The sequence below is a fragment of the Sabethes cyaneus genome, chromosome 2, assembly GCF_943734655.1.
Source record: "Sabethes cyaneus chromosome 2, idSabCyanKW18_F2, whole genome shotgun sequence".
NCBI lineage: Eukaryota > Metazoa > Arthropoda > Insecta > Diptera > Culicidae > Sabethes > Sabethes cyaneus.
Genome location: NC_071354.1, coordinates 92,161,939 through 92,179,825, shown reverse-complemented (window position 1 = coordinate 92,179,825; position 17,887 = coordinate 92,161,939).

Here is a 17,887-nt window from a genome sequence, read left to right as displayed (position 1 = left end):
TTCGGTGCGGTAAAGGTAGCTCACACAGCCGCGTCAACCTGCCGCAGGAGAAGGCTTTTTATCGCAACAAAGATCTCTTAACAAAGGTACACACCTAATTATAGGAAACAACTTTTCCCATTTATCAATTACATCAATCAGCCATTCTCACGAGCAGTGCTCCGGACGTGGACACACAGGAGACCAAGTTATACGCACACACGCGATTGCTGGTTGCTAATAGAAGTGTTGGAAGCATCATCATAGTGGGGAGGGATTACGGCCACCCGCCTCGCCGTCGTCCGGTGGCTTACTATTCGGATAGAATGGGCGGAAATACACTGTTAATCCTTTTGTGTTTTACCGTATCTCGAGGTAGTTGTCTGACAGATGGAATACAAAATTCGTTGTTTTGGTAGATTAAGCAGTTTTACTGTTCCAGATAAGGGTATTTGTAGCAATCCTTTGAAACTGGTTCACAGTAACCAAATAGGACGGTATCGCTCGCCAGTCTGACATTGGGCTGGGTGATTCCACAAGTAGCTGACCGAATCGTCCGGTCGGAATGCGTTAGACGAGTGGTTAAGCTGACCATTGGAACCCGGCACACGTTTGCTTTCCACCGGGATAATTACAGCTATTTAGCCCGTTCAACGGCCGTTGAAGCAGCATTTTGTGCTTCTTCTTCGTGGTTTCTACAAACGCATATTTAGGTGTAGTGGATCGAAGAACGCACCCCCCACTCTCTTTATTTCACTTGAAATATTAGGTGATGAAGCCTATGGGACGGACGTACGCCCACTTAGAAATCAATACCTCATGTGAGTCGATTGTTTCCACAAAAATGGCACTAATTGGAAATCGGTTTTGACATAAAAATTGAATTTATCATACTGCGTGTATCGGACAATACAGGATGGCCAGGGGCTTAGAGGACACTCTAATGATTTTCATGTAATTAATGAGGAAAATTCCATTGAATTCGATCTGTATTCAGTGTAAAAAAAACTAGATATGTGTATAATGAATATAATTGCCACGTGTTCAATATCATAATGATGAAAATAGATTATCAAGTAGCTTTGTTTTGTCTTTGGATTGATTTCAGTCAGTATGAAACAAAACCGATAATTTGGTATGCAAAATGGGCACTTATGGTGTATGATTTCATCGCAATTGTAGATTTTATTTTTGTTTGAATATTTTTAAAGACATTAATTAACTGTTAATTTATATTATCTACTCGATAATCGATAACCATCGCATGGAGATCGAAGTCTTGATACCCCATTACCCAGTCAACAACAACTCGCATATAAATGTATGAAAATTATCGTAAATATGTATCCCTTAAAATACACTAACACTTGTAGCCACTCCGAGACGAATTCGCCGTACAGTACAGCATCACAATCCGTGATGCTGAGATCAGCCTTGACTTTCCGAATGAACCTCAACCGCAGTTGACGAGTTCAACTCCAACGTCTGGACTGCCCCTTGCAGACAGCCCTGAGAGTTTCCTTGCACCCTTCAATTACTCGCACCACAGCTCTTTTAGGATAATCCGTCAGTCCCGCCAGCTCCCGAGCCGACGCTGATGGTTTCTGCAGGTGACCGCACACAATTATTTTCATTTCTCCTCATGATGAAACCACGATACCTTTAAACTGCGAAAAAAATATACCGAGTAGAACTGTTTGCAAATAATTATCTATTATTCCCAGTTATATTTAATCCGGAAATGTCCGACAGTGTGTTAGTTGTTCTGAAAATAGTGTTAGTTGCTTTTGAAGCACCAGAACGTTTTATTTCAGTAGAATCAATATATATAGAATGCCAGTGTCGCTGTTTTCCTATAGGACTCATTGTGGTAAACATGACTGGCTAACAATCTGTATCAAGTCTGTGTATCGGGAACTTCATTGTCAAAGTTTCTCACTGTTATTTATCTGTTCTTTATCTGTGCGCTAGTTGGTGCTGTCATCAGTGCGTTCTCCGCTGTGTTTTTATGCCAGTGAAATGGTTTTGAACGTTCTTTTTCTTTTCGCCCGGATGAATATAATTTCACAACTGCGCCCTTTTGCACCGATTTTTTCAGAAATTTGAAGCAAGCGAAGTTTCCAATCACATTACTTGGCAGCCATATTTGAAATTTTAAACTGGTTGTCAAAGTTTGACAATGAGATTCCCCTTTTGATGAATCTCAGGCACACACACATTTGCATATATAATGTAAATACATTATCTGAACATGTGTGATGTTTACCACGCGCACTGCAGCGACACTGGCATTTTATATATATTGATTATACTTTTATTTCGCACTTTTGCGTTGTATACGATTTTCGTATATTCAGCGATGCCATGACGCGTGAATGTATGCGGCTCATTCGTATGTAGCGAATTGAGTAATTTTTTTTTGGTCACTACTCGTGATAAAATTGCTTGCCAATGCTTGGTGTATATATTCAATTTGCAAATTCTCCAATCTCTGATGTCCCGCATTTGTCAAAAAAAAAATTGATCACCTTGCCTTAGAGGTAGAATTGAGCAATGTAATGCCTCAGTAGTTTTGCACTCTGGTCGACGCCCTTTTTTTTAAAATATGCCAGTCTACTACTCCTCTGGCATTTGTTCTTACTCCCAGATTCTGACAATGATTCAGTGGATTGCTTCGTTCAACCGCTCGCTCCCGTCTTTCCCAGCAGTTTTACCATTTTTCGGTTAGCTACTTGCTATTTTACCCTACTAGCACGGTTGTTACAAACTAGTTGTGATAGCCGAATTATGACGAATTGAAGTCGTAATCTGGTTTCTTCAACTAAATGGACCTAAAGTGTGCTACTTGGGTAACCTCCTCTTGTGTTGGTGGCTCTACAACATGACTATTGCTCACAATTCTTATTTTGTTCCTGTTGATCTTCGTGTTTACCTCTCCATTCAACAGCACCTGGAAGCAGGGTTGCCACATGCACAGATTATTCTGTGTTTAACAGATATTTGAAAGAAATCGCCTGTACAGAATCTGTATGCACAGAATACAGATTATCACCAATTACACAGATTAAACAGATTTTTGAGCTTTTATATGAGAGTGAAAGAGACGGAAATAGTCAGCAAAATGACTCTCTTTCACTCTCATTGTGTTGCATTGGACAGATTTTTGCACAGATATTTTTCCTCGCTGTACAGATGGCCAGATTTTTCAAACAAAAAACACAGAATCATATGTGGCATCCCTGCCTGGAAGTGCTCCTTCCACTTGGCAGCACCATTTTGTCAATAAGCAAGTTGCCAGCACTGTCAATACGCATCACAGGCGTAGTGAAATTCCTGCACCTCATCGTTTTGTAAAAACTTCGTGTGTCGTTGCTGGTGAATCGCTTCTCTGCGTTGAAGTACACGTGCTCCTCGTAGTCGCCTTTTTTTGTGGACGATAGGTTTTTTTCCGCAGCTCTTGACTCGCTATACCTTTTTGTGTTGAGACGTGTAGCCGCACTGAGCATGCGACTCCTGGCCTGGTTTTTCTAATCTATCATTCTCTAGCATTTGGCATCAAATTGGTTGTTAAATTGTCTTCCATGCGTCAAGCTTCTCGAACACCTCTCTCGCAGTTGCTTCAATGACAGTAGAGTACTGAATTGAGAGATTGACTATGGCAACTCAGTAGCTCACGAGAACTTGTCATCATTAAACCAACGACGCACGACGCAGTGAGTGTCGTTGGTTTAATGATGCGAGTTTTTGAGTGACATGGCCAGTCTCTCAATTCAGTACTCTAAATGACATCCTAAAGGTCCCTCTATAACTCACTTATATCTTCTTACCCTTCTTCTTGCTGTTCTACGATTCTGGCGGGTTCCACCTGCCGTCAACCGCTGGCTGTTGAAATGCAGTGTCCACTCAATGCGAGCATTCGCCGCGTTCGACAACCTTCGCGAATATTACACGCGACAAGATAGTGGTGAGGTTCGATGTTTACTCCCCGTAAAGACCATACATTAATGACATCCGAGAAGTGTCGACTGTCAGTCAAGATACGATTGATTTGCGAGCTAGGGTTTCCGTTTGGATGCCTCCAGTTGTGTTTCCGAATACTAAGTTTATTTTTTGTTTTGGTTAGTTGATTTTTTTCGGTGAAGGAATGAAACAGTATCAGATTTTCTGCGTTACGCGTTTCAGTCTACTATATTTCATTCAGTCATCTTCGGACGCCTATATAGAGGTAGAATTACAACACTGCAACACTGCATATGATAGTCTGATCCCAAAACTTCGCCAATTTCAAATAAAATACAACACAACCCAAGGGAACTCAAACCTGAAGAACACTAACTGACGAAGCTAGTCGTGTTTTCTTGTAAGGGCAAGTTTGTTGCACTACATGTGTCCATGTAGATCCTTCATAAAGGACGAGGCAGTGAGAATAGATGTTCAACGCGTAGTAAATGACTGAAGCATAGTAAGTCGAAACGTCCGCTGAAAACATTTTAGTTCTTATTTCTCACCGAAAAAGTCAACAAGAGTAACATATAGAATTTCACGGTGACAAATCCCAACAATAGTTTAGAATTTCTGTTTATGAGAGGATATAAACATCTCAAATATTTATTACATTATGCTTGTATACTTTCAATATGGTCTTTAAAAGAAAGTTTTTTTTTATCACAAATTAATCCCAAATATTTAACTTGGTCAGACCCACTCAAAGTGACTCCATTCATCTTGATAATGTGATTATTATTTGGCTTGAGGGAAGAAGCTTTTGGTTTATGAGGTAAAATAATGAAGCTTTTCGGTATAAAGCTATAAAGCATACTCTGGTAAATAGTTAAAACAGTCTGCCAACTTTGTTAAGTTGGAATACATCCGTGAACAGAAAAGTTAAAATTTTACTGTCAGATCATCCTAATTGATTTGGTTTATATTGATCATAATAAAATATCCGATAGAATAATTAATAAAGCAGTCTCCGGAGTTGTGCAGCATATGCGCATTAAATTTTATCGACCAGATTATTATAATAGGTAGATAAAATCAATGCGTCATCGAAATTTTACAATTTTCAAAAACTACAAAATACACATTTACGAAATAAATATATTCAGTTAGTCAATTTCAATTTCTAGCAAAACCATTTTGTTTGCTTCATAATGTTTTGTTGATAATAACTGGCGTTGAAGTCTAATATTCTTCATCAAAGCAGCAATGATCTGATTGGTCCGGGTGTTACCGTTTTAATACCTCTATAAAACTGTTAGATTTCTGTGGTTTGACAAGCAGAAAGTTCAATTTTTTTGGTGCGCCGTATTGTATTGCTACGCTCCACGTATGGTAATTTGATAAGAGTTGAGACGCAGCCAACTAGTTTTATCGTGATAATATAAGCAACCACAATAAATTTGATTTATTAACAGTTTTATTGTAGTTATATAGCTAGCTATAACTAGTTTTTGATTTGTATCCTCTTGGTTTTGCGCAATACCATGATAAAACCAGAGGTAATGATTAACCTTAATAAAATTGAACTAAAACCAAGCGGCCTTAGAATTGTTACTTGGGAATGGGCTATACGAAGAGCGGCCATATGCACCTTGTGCTCCGATTTTACATTTTTGGCCGTATCGACTCAACTAAGGAAAATTTTAGAAGGTTGTGCACGGGACATTTGTAAAGCTATCATTATCTAAAATATTGGCCAATTAAGTATTGCTCTTCTTTAGTTACGGTGCACTACCATTGGTACACAAAGAGCGTTCTTTATACGTATTGATAATTTATTAAGGATAACAATGAATATAGAAACGGGTACTTGTCGGGAATTGCATCAGCGTGATAATGTTTGTTGTTATGCGAAACTAACCAACTGCTCTTCCGAGAAAAAAATCCAGGTCGCAATCACAGAATAGTACAATCGTTTGCATCAAAAGAAAATGATGACACACTTGCAGTTTCTCAGGCTGGGGAAATGGTTTTGGTGTGTTGTTATAATAATTATCTGAAAGAACATTCTCACTATGTGGCACTTATGACAGAATGACTCAGCAAGATTTTTGAGCGTAGGGTAACGAACTTACGAAAGGACTGTCGCAACTATAATACATCCTGGTAGGAATTGGCTACTGCAAACCAGGTTCCATATTCGGTATATGGCAATTAACATTTTGATTTGAACAAAAATCTAAATTTTTTCAGATATCTAAAGTAATTTAAAGTATCACATAACGAAAAAATATTCGTGTCTTGGTTTGCAGTAATTTTTGATACCATTCACAACCAAGAAATTTAACTTTTTTAATTGTTGTGGCAAATTGCTACCTCTTTGGCAGCAAGAAGTATGAAATCTAAAATCGCCGGAAATTTCGTTACACTCAGTTTGGTTTCGGCAAAGATAAACAGAACTGTAAGCCTCTGTAGTTATGCACACGTGCACCGTTGTGTAACGAAATATTTGTAGATCTGAAACAACATCGTCCCGGTGAAAGTTTGCTCCGAGGAAATCGGATGAATAGTCAGTGATGTATGATGTTATTATATGAAATTTTGAGTGATTTCCACTTTCGTACGATTATAGCTGCAACTACACTTAGTGAAAGTTTTGCATTCTTCCTGCTCCACGAAGCACTGACTATGGTGAAAAATTGGCCAAAATTATAGCTTAATACTAAAAGTATTAGGACGAGTTAAAATTAATTTCGAGACATTCAGCTTAAATTTCAACAATATTTTTTCCATGTTTGGGATTTAGTCACTGCACTGTATACCGAAAGTGAACCGGTTCACCTAGAAAAGTCTACAAAAAACTAAGAAATAATATTTTTCCTAGCAGTAAAAACCTTTTGCAAGTTTACGGTAATTAAAAAAAATATTTTTTTATTTTTTTAGAGTGGTTTTAACCTCACCACTATGAGTTTTATGGTTATGAAATGCATTTGGTATTTTCTACTGATGACCAGTTTATTTTTTGAATATTCCGTTGTCCATCACCTTATTTCTGCGAAGAAATTCAAGAGCAATTCGACAGCAAGAAAACTGGCTATAGTGTAGCAAGAGTTTCGAGTAACAAAAATATCCTGGCGTACACTTGTACACACTGCACAGCCACACGGTATTACGTCCTTCAAATTTGAACTACCCTCCCCCCTGCTTATGTTTCACCATTATTTCCACTCCTCTTTTTCAATCCGGCTGATCCTTCATATATGCACATTCGAGTTTGGTCGGGTTTCTTTTCGTCACGCGAAGCACACCGTCGTACGGAGGACAAAGTTTGGTTGCCATTGATGACGAGCGTGAACGACGAAGCTTGCGGTTTGTGGCCACCGGTGCTGCTGGCTGCCGTCATCTGCATGTTTGTTACCGATGGGTTTGGCCCGTTGCGTTGTTAGGCATCGAATAACGTGGTGATAACGATGATGATGGATAGTAGCGCCGCAAGTTTGATAAATCCGGCGCTTCGTTTAGTTCGCAAAATTTCTCATTCTGCTCAGGCTAGTTTGCAAAACCAAGCCGAATCCTAGTCACGCTGTATGGAATTAGGCACCGCCACCGGAGCTGTCAAAAGTAGGTTCAACTGAATGGTAAAGTCGTGCGGATGAGGTCCAGGTAGAACATTATCGGATGCTATTGCGTGCCGTCGTCTTTCAGTAGCACCCAGCTACTTTTCGTGGAAAACTGAAAACTGGCAGTGAGTGTAGGTATATAAATAACAATGCCGGGCGCTGTCGAACTTAAGAGGCTTACGGGTATTGTTAAGACAAAGTTTCTTTACTTGCAAAAGATGATGATATAACGTTGGAAGTTGTTATTAGCTTTCCGATCTATTGACATTTCACAGGCTCTAAGTGAGGGTAATTGATGATGTGATTAGGAGGCAGAATATACAGGATTTTCACAAATAACGACATGTTCACTTCCCACGTTTGGTTATAGCTCTGGGAATGAAGGTAGAAAATTTATGGGATCAATTACGTATCTACGTTCCGTTACTGCAGTACCAAACCCTTAGGGGATCTGACCTTCTCCAACAGCAAAGAGTATTTTCTTTTTCAGAATAGCACAAAATGAGTATTTTAGAGAAAGTTGATACTCAAGCGGCTGATTACTAGCTATTAATATAATATACACAGTACATTGTGCTCCACATTACTTACATATTTTATCCATTTCATCTAGCTATGTTTTGAAAAGCTTGAATCATGCACAAATGTTACGCTATTTCAATTATTAAGATACCACACACCATCAACGCAGCATTGCCCACCCAGCTTTGCGGTGGATATTAATGTAATGTTACCAAATTCAGATCCTATAATTTATAAGCAAAGAATAATGACAACGAAGTGACGCAAATACAACATTTTTATAAGAATCAGTGACCTTTTGTTATTGATTTAATGCAAATGTCACTATCCGAAAAATATGAGAAACCTATATATTCATAATTTATGTATATAGACAACTGTGGGATTTTTCGGATCATGTAGGTACTGTTTGACTACCATTCCAATTATGGATTGAACCGGTAATTGAATGGTTGGAGTGAACTAAAAAGCTAACGCGCAATCGTGCATCTACCCATAATATTAGTGTCCTCTAGATGAAAAATCACTGTGAAGAGGATTACTGAAACGGTTCTAGGAAAGTTGAGTAATAGATTAGTACACGAGACGAGCTAACCTCATTTTTTTGACAGGTATGGGCGGTCACCCCAACGTGGTATACTACTGCTACTACTGTTACGAAGAGTAAATAGGGTATAAAACGGGAAAAATTACCTGGAAGAAGCATCAAATATAGCTCTGCCTCTCTGAAGTCCCTATTTAGCATCTCCTCGCGAACGAGTCGAACGATGACGATCGATGGCCATGCCTGGAAATGCTTCATGTACATACCGGAACAGCTATGCTAGGTGAACCTGTGCTTCTTTTGCCCAGATGAAGGAAGGCTTCAATCAGACGCTGTCTCGGAGAATGCCACTAAATCATGCTAAATCCATCAGAGGGATGTAGGTATCACGACCCCGGTAAGGTAGTATGCCGAAACTCTTATTTACCACGAACAACGAAAAAAGAACTACGGAACGGATCAATCGATACAAGACACGGCAAAGAGCAACACGGTTAATGGATTACAATTGGAAACTCGGTACCTGGAATGTCCAAAATCTTCATGAACCGGCATGAGCTGGTTTGCTTGCTGGAGAGCCACATCCTAGGCGACAGAACAAGGACGACGAATGGAGACTCGGGACTTGGAACTGCAGATCGCTAAATTTCGCAGGTTGCGAGCGGGTGCTGATTGAACAGCTGGAACCCCGCAAACTCGGCATCGTAGCTCTGCAGGAAATCGGTCGCAAAGGAGAGAAGGTATGGAAGATCCGTGGCGGAAAGGCCTAGTTTTACCAGAGCGGTGGCGCTACCAACTAACTGGGAACGGGCTTTGTAGTGCTGGGCGGAATGCAAGATCGCATGATAGATTGGAAGGCGATCAACGAGAGAATGTGTGTATTGAGGATAAAGGGCCGTTTCTTCAATTATAGCAATCGGGGATATGAACGCCCAGGTCGATAGGGAAGAAATGTATAAACCGGTGGAAGGACCCCATAGCCTGCACACCGACACAAACGATAACGGCCAACGATGTATAAACTTCGCAGCTTCCCGAGGCCTGGTGATCCGAAGCACCTTTTTCCCGCGCAAGGATATCCACAAAGCCACCTGGAGATTACCTGACCAACGTACAATGAACCAAATTGACCACGTTCTCATTGAGGGCCGGTTCTTCTCTAACATCACGAACGTACGCTCCCGTCGGGGTGCGGATATTGATTCTGACCATTACCTAGTAGCAGTACATGTGCGCTTAAAGCTGTCCACCGTATACCGGACACGTCAAAGCCGCCCTCCTCGGCTGAACATCAGGCAGCTAGATAACCCACAAGCTGCCGAGAACTACGCGCGAGTACTGAATGAGGCACTGCCTTCTTCCGAGGAGTTAGGTGCTTCAAACCTCGAAGACGGTTGGGGCAGAATACGCTCGGCCATCGGAGAGGCCGCTACCGCGGCACTAGGTATTGAGCCTCGGAGTACATAAAATGATTGGTTTGATGGGGAATGCCAACAAGCGGTGGAGGAGAAACAAAATGCTTGGAAAAATTATCTAAGTATTGCCACTAGAGAGAACCTGGCCAAATACCGACGAGCTAGGAACCAGTTGACCACGATCCTGAGGAGAAAAAGCGCCAAAAGGAGGACAGAGATCGTGAAGAATTAGAGCAACTATTCCGAGCTAATGACACGCGCAAGTTTTATTAGAAGGTGAACCAAACTCGGAAGGGCTACACACCGAAACCTGACATGTGTAGGGACGAGGGAGGGAATCTAATTACAAACGAGCGCGAGGTGGTCGACAGGTGGAAGCAGTTCTTCGATGAACACCTCAATGGCGAAGTCGCAGAAGGAGGCGGAACGGAAATTAACCTAGGAGCGCCCATGGAAGACAGTGATGTCCTAGCACCTGATCTCCAAGAAGTCAAACGAGAAATCAGGCTGCTGAAGACCGATAAAGCCGCTGGGAAGGACCGCCTACCGGCAGAGCTTTACAAACATGGTGGAGAAACACTAGCAAAGGCTCTACACTGGGTTATTTCGAGGATTTGGGAGGAGGAAAAGCTACTGGAGGAATGGATGGAAGGAGTGGTTTGTCCCATCTACAAAAAGGGTGATCGGCTAGATTGCTGCAACTATAGTGGTATAACGCTGGTAAATGCCGCCTACAAGGTACTCTTCCAGATCCTGTTACGCCGGCTGTCACCGATAGCACAAGGTTTCGTAGGGAATTATCAGGCGGGTTTCATGGGGGCTCGCGCAACTACGGACCAAATTTTTACTATCCGACAGATCTTGCAGCAATGTCGGGAGTACAACGTGCCCACGCATCACATCTTTATTGATTTCAAAGCAGCATATGATACAGTCGATCGAGACAAGCTATGGCAGATAATGCACGAATACGGTTTTCCGGACAAACTGACGCGACTGATCAGAGCTACATTGGATCGAGTGATGTGTTTCGTACGCATCTCTGGGACACTCTCGAGTCCCTTCGAGACGCGACGCGGGTTGAGACAAGGTGACGGTCTATCCTGCATGTTGTTCAACATCGCTCTTGAGGGGGTGATCCGACGAGCGGGCATCGAAACGAGAGGCACGATTTTTACCAAGAGTAGCCAACTTCTAGGCTTTGCAGATGACTTCGATATCATTGCCAGGAACTTTGCGACGGCGGAGGCAATATACGCCAGACTGAAAGCGGAGTCTAGGAGAATTGGGCTAAAAATAAATGCGTCGAAGACCAAATACATGAAAGGAAGAGGCCCAAAGGAAACAAATGGGCGCCTCCCACGGATGATAACCGTTGACGGCGACGAACTAGAAGTGGTAGAAGAGTTCGTGTATTTGGGATCGCTGGTGACCGCGGACAACAATACTAGTAAGGAGATCCAGCGGGAAATCGGGCCTACTTTGCCCTTCGTAAAACGCTACGATCAGGAAGCATACGCCGCCGCACGAAGCTAACAATGTACAAAACCATTATTAGACCGGTAGTTCTTTATGGACTTGAAGCCGTGACGCTGCTTACGGAGGACATACGCGCCCTTGCCGTGTTTGAGCGGAAAGGGCTGCGGACGATATTTAGCGGAGTACAAACTGAAAGCGGAGAGTGGCGGAGGCGTATGAATCACGAGCTACAGGCACTGCTTGGGGAGACTCCCACCATACATCTAGGGAAAGTTAGCAGGCTACGGTGGGCCGGACACGTCGTAAGGATGCCGGACGACAGTGCGACGAAAATAGTCCTCTTCAACAACCCAACCGGCACCAGGAACAGGGGGGCCCAACGTGCACAATGGCTCGACCAGGTCGAAAGCGATTTGCGACTTCTGAGACAACTAGGAAATTGGCGACGAGTGGCCCAAGATCGAGTTGAATGGAGACGAGTGCTTGAAACAGCACGAGCCACCTCGGCTCTATGCTGCTGAAGAAGAAGAAGGTGATGTATTAAAGTGCCTTTGCATCGCCGTGATAAGCGAAAGAGAAGAGACCCGAAGAGAATCTCTCATTGTTACTTAGGTCCTTTTGAAAAGTTTCGCGAGAAATGATAAATTTGACGATGCTAAGGACGAGTTTTACGACAGGATTGAAATAAGTTAAGGAGAATACCGAAAACATGAGGTAAAAGTCATCATCAGATATGTAAACGTACAAATTGGGAGGGAAGTACTATTCCGTCCTGTCATTGGAAAATATAGCTTTCATCTATCGACCAATTATAATGGTCTAGAGACATCCAAATGGAGATTCTAGCTCTCAGATCGACTATATCTTAGTTGACGGATGACACTTTTCGGATATCATCGATGTACGGTCTTTTCGAGGACCAAATATCGAACCTGACCACTATCACGGTGTGTGTAAGATTCGCGCAAGGTTGTCAATTGTGTCGAATGCTCGCACTGAGAGTACACAGCCGGATCAGATGTTTACCCTACGTCAGTTACTAGACAAGCTCTGGGAGTATGACTTGCAGACGCATCATCTGTTTGAGACCTGTAGTGCGGCGTACGATTCAGTTAAACGAGACGAGCTGTGGCAGATGCTGGTAAAATTTTGTTTTCGACGAAACTAGTTAAACTGAGTCGTGGGACCCTGAATTGGAAGTTGCAATACGACGATTCGCTTACATTCGCTTGTTGTCCTAAGACTGATGAACCAAATTTCAATTGACTCGGTCCAGTGGTAACGGTCACCAATTCCTTGAACACCGTGTACTCTTTTCCAGATCTTACTCCGCCTGATCTAAACATCTTGTTCGCTGCATACCTGGTCGCCTAGTTCCTAACGGATTTGAAGCAATCACTTTTTTGCGGATTAGCAGTCCAGCATTTTAAAAACATATCAGCCGTTCAGCTTTAGCCACCTTTTGGGAATATTGGGTTCACCAGAGAGCACACGATTGACTGCAAATAGAATCCATGGTTCACCCTCAGTGCTCCTGTACGCCGCCGAAGATCGTTCTTAGCACTCGTCTTTCGAAAACTTCGAGCACACGCAGATTCTCCTCGAGCAGCATTAGGAAGAGACCTTTAGTGAAGTTTTATTAAAACTCACGACCTCAAGCTTTTAGTGGGAGCATTAATATTGATGTACACAAGAAGATGACGAGCATCGATTTTGACAGTTCTGTTACTCCTGAGTCCTGACCTGTTACTAATGACTTCTGTTTTCGACACAGAACTAACAAGATAGTATTACAATTGGAGCCGCAGCATGACATTATGGCGCCCTCGGCATTCCGTCGTTTCTTGAATCAGTGTTCCTTTCAAGTTTATTGATTTTGCTAAACCACCAACCAGATTCTGAACTTCGGCCTAATAGCCTTTCGGTGTGCTGGTGGCCGACCAAATAAAACAAAAAAAAAAGATTCTGAACTTGCACTAATTTTTGGACCGCATTTTTTATCACATTTTGTAACAAATTTGAACTACATTCTGGCCCAGCTTTTGGTCCATGATTTTAACAGATTTCGGAACATCGAATTCGATCGAATTTTGGACCAGATTCTGGAAGTGGACCAGGTAATAAAGCAGATTTCGGACCACAGTTTTGGTGAAATGCTTGGGCCCCAGGGCTAGATCAGTTTTTAAGCCAACAACTATCATCAACTTTTACTTTAGATTTTGGAATAGATTTAGGTTAATTACTAAACCAAATTCTGGTCAGTCCCGGCGTAGTGGTTAGCATTCACGCCTCTCACGCCGAGGACCCGGGTTCAAATCCCAACCCCGCAGAAGTCACGAATAACCCAAAACTGGTTAAAGTGACTATAATTTAAACAAAAAAAAACTAAACCAAATTTTAAACCACATTTTTATCAGACTTGGACCAGATTTTGGATAAGACTTATATTTTTGATCAAATTTTGAACTAGGTTCTGGGACAGGACCAGATTGTGGACAACAATTGTAATAAATTTAGGAACAGCTTTGAACTAGATCCTAGACCAGATTTTGGACTACATTTTTGATTAGATTTCGGCCATATTTTGGATCAGATTCTAGACCTAAATCAATTGTTAATCTTCCATCAGGTTCTAAACCAGATTTCAGGCCAGATTTTGGACAATATTTTGGACAACATTTTTATCATATTTTGGATCAGACGTGGGACCAGATTTTGGACCACATTCTGGACAAAGACTTTGGGTTTGGACTGGAAGATCCTGACAACTCATTTTGAAGTAGGACTACTTCTTTGATTTCTATATTGGGGTGCACTTTAGAAAAACGAAAAGGGAACATGTAACGAAAAGTGGTTATGGTTTGCACGCTTATAACTCAGTCATCCGTCAACAGATTCTAGAGATATTGGTATCAATCGATTGGAAATTTATCAAAAAATCCATTACAACACAGTAGATTACATGTTTCCCTAACAGACGTTTAATAATTGAGAAAATATGAGTCGAACATTTAATATTTCATTATTTGCATTTTTTTGCCTTTCCACGTCAGTGCTTCCCTAGCACGGATGACAGAAATATATACGAGATGAGCTATGGGTTAAACTTCCTTTCCTTACCTTCTTCGGTCACCGGCTTTCGTTGGCGAAACATCAGCCAGCAGCTGCTAGCTTGCGACGTATCGGACAGCCAGTTTTCGAGACACATCGGTGGCAAGTGTATTTCCACCATTTGTCTGTGGATCAACCTTACTGAAAACGGTAATTTTATTTATTGCTAGATTCCCGAGATAAAGTCACGATAACGATTCACAGGTGTTGTACAAAATACAACAGCGCAAGTAAACCTTCCGTTACTGCGAAACTGAGGAATCTATTATATGAAATTCGTACACAAATCACCGGATTTGGCATTGGGAGACGAATTGCTCTACATTCGTAGTCCTACTTCAAGCCTGCTCCCGTGCCACTAGGCATGGACCCTTATACTTTTTGTTCTGATTGTGGTCCAGAAAGCATGTTTTGGATCACATTTTTGAGCAGATTTTGGACCATATTCTGTACCAGATTCTGAACCAAAAGCAGATTTTGGTCCTTGCCCCGATTCTGATTTTATTGGATTTGAATCAGATTTTAGATAATATTTTGGACCACATTTTTGATCAAATTTTGGACCATATTCTGGACCAAATTTTTAACAGATTTTAAAACAAATTGTTGTCCAGATTCTGGAACTGAACCAATCAGTCACCTTTTAGGCAACATTTTTGATCAGACTTTACACATTAAACCATTAGCCAAGTTCTGAATTAGATTCTTGGCTTGGGTCGTATTTTTTAGCAAATTTTGTAACAAATTTAGAAAAAGTTTTGAACTAGAGTTTGGGCCAGATTTTGGAATTCATTTTTGATTCAATTTCGATCATATTTTGGACCGGATTCTGGACTTGAGCCAGTTTTTGAACCAGGTTTGAATAAAATTTTGGCGGACCAGATTTTGAACCACATTCTGGACCAAGAACACATTTTGGGCCTAGATTAGAACCTGAACCACATTTTGTATGAGATGGACCGGGACCGTATTGTGGAGCTGGACTTTATAATCAAGTATTATTTTACTCGGTTTATTTTTACGATTTTTGAATTAACGCGATTTTATTTTACAACATTTTTCGAATTAACACGGTTTTTTTAAACGGTTTTATTTTGTACGCACCGTATGCTCTGTGTAAAAAAAGACTTGAGTGTATCGTGGACTACATTTTCATAAAATTTTATTCCAGATTTTGGACTAGACTGTGGACCATATTTTGGACCATAACTTTTATTAGATTTCGAATCAAATTTTGGGCCCTGATTGTAGACCGGTTCCAGAGTCGTAGCGTGACATTGAGACCGATAAATCAGTGTTCCGTTGAAATTTATTATTTTTAGCAATTAGACTGTCATGCATAATTTGTACAACTCTCTATATCCGGTTCTTCGCTATACTCGAGAGTGCCTTACTGAGGTACCGGCCGTTTTTAGCGCCCCCTTCCCGTTCAAATGAAAATAACAAATTTATAACAGGATGAGTTCTAAATAACAAATTTTTTATAACCTTTGCGTTTAGTTATAAACTTGGTCTCGTTAGTAGTTAATATAACAAAAATTGCAACAAAATCAGCTCTTATGATATAATTTGATCTAGTTTATATCAAGATGTGTCACAAAAACCATACCCAGCTAGCACCAACTCGTATATCAATGTACGAAAACTATCATAAATATCTCCTAACAAACTCGAAATCGTAACTAAAGCTGGATAAAGTGGCATCAAGTTGATTTTCTGTCGTATATAATGATAATGACTGACATACATACGATTTTCAGCACAAAATCGTAAAGTAGTACGGAGCGACTCGCGCTTAATCGGATATTATCGTATAAAAATACTTATATAGTCGTAACGCTCAAAATTATTCGTAATCACGTATATCGCCTCCAAAATAGTACGAATATGCCAATTTTACGCATGAAATACGATTTATTTAGCATGTATATCTGTACGTAATGCTGATTTTTACCTTTTTTATACATACGAAAATGCTAGCTGGGTAACTCAGCTCTGCTTTAAAACCAAAATGTAACAAAGCATGTTATAAAGAACAGTACGAGATAGAACCTTTGTAAAACGTTTTGCGTATCGTAAGTTTTTCTATCACATTTGTTGCAAATATCACAATTTCTTATGTAATACACTACAGTACTAAATCCTCAAGCAATATGGATCAGTGAACTGCTAGCCAATACTAGTTATAAAACTAAGGTTTCTATTTGCTTGTGAAATCGTTGATGAATAATGATTTCTAATAGTTATTCAAGAATCCAACAGTACCTTAGATCTTCGAAAGTTGATATTCTAGTGAACAATTGACCAAGAATAGTGTAGTCCCATATAATGGGGTTTCCTCTACATGTGAAGGAGATGTCGTAACTTTTATATTTACTGAGTATCAGCTGATTATAGAAGAACCACTGACAAAAATCATCAATATATCGCTGCAGCTCAATACTGTGTGCTATTGATTGTATCATGAGGTACAGTTTGAGATCATCTGCATACAGTATTCTGCATCCTGCTGGTATAACAAAATAGACATTGTTGAAAAATTTAGAGAATAGCGAGGTTGCTTCCTTGAGATACACGTGATGAGCTGACGAAGTTATTACTTACTTACTTATGTGTATATGTCCGCCGTTCATGTATGTCTCAAGCATTGCTAAAAACTCAATTTTTTTTTTAAATTTTCGTGCCCCTTGGCGATCAAGGGGTCCACTGTTTCAAGGTATTAAAAGTGCAATTCTACACCATTTTTTAACCATTTTCAACCAATCAAGAACAAAAGTTCTAATATTTCAAGACCTCGTGTCAGTAGTGGCCCTGTTTCAGCGAAAAATACTCATTATATCATGATTATGTCATCATATCATTTAAAAGGTTAAGTCCACAATACATTTGAAAGAAGATTTGATTAAAAGCGGCCACTTTAAATAACTTGGGTAGCGGGACATTTACGTAGCATAATATACAACCAGAAGATTCCGTTTGCGTTTGCGATTCTAGCGTGTTGTCGGAAACTGTCTAGATTTGTAAATCGGTAATAAAAGTAAACTTTGAGATAATAAAAATAAACTTTTTAAGTCAGTCTAATATGATTAGAAAAAATAAAGTTGTCTGGCAACTTCCTAAGGCATTCGTTTCATTCTGGGAGTTTCGCTGTATGGCTATAGAAAAATGCAAATTGCAAAGTAAAGTCATATAAAATCGTAAGACAAACAAGCATTTCTAAGCAAACGAGGTAGACAACAACTAAGTAGGGTAAAATCAAAGTAAAGAAAGAGAAT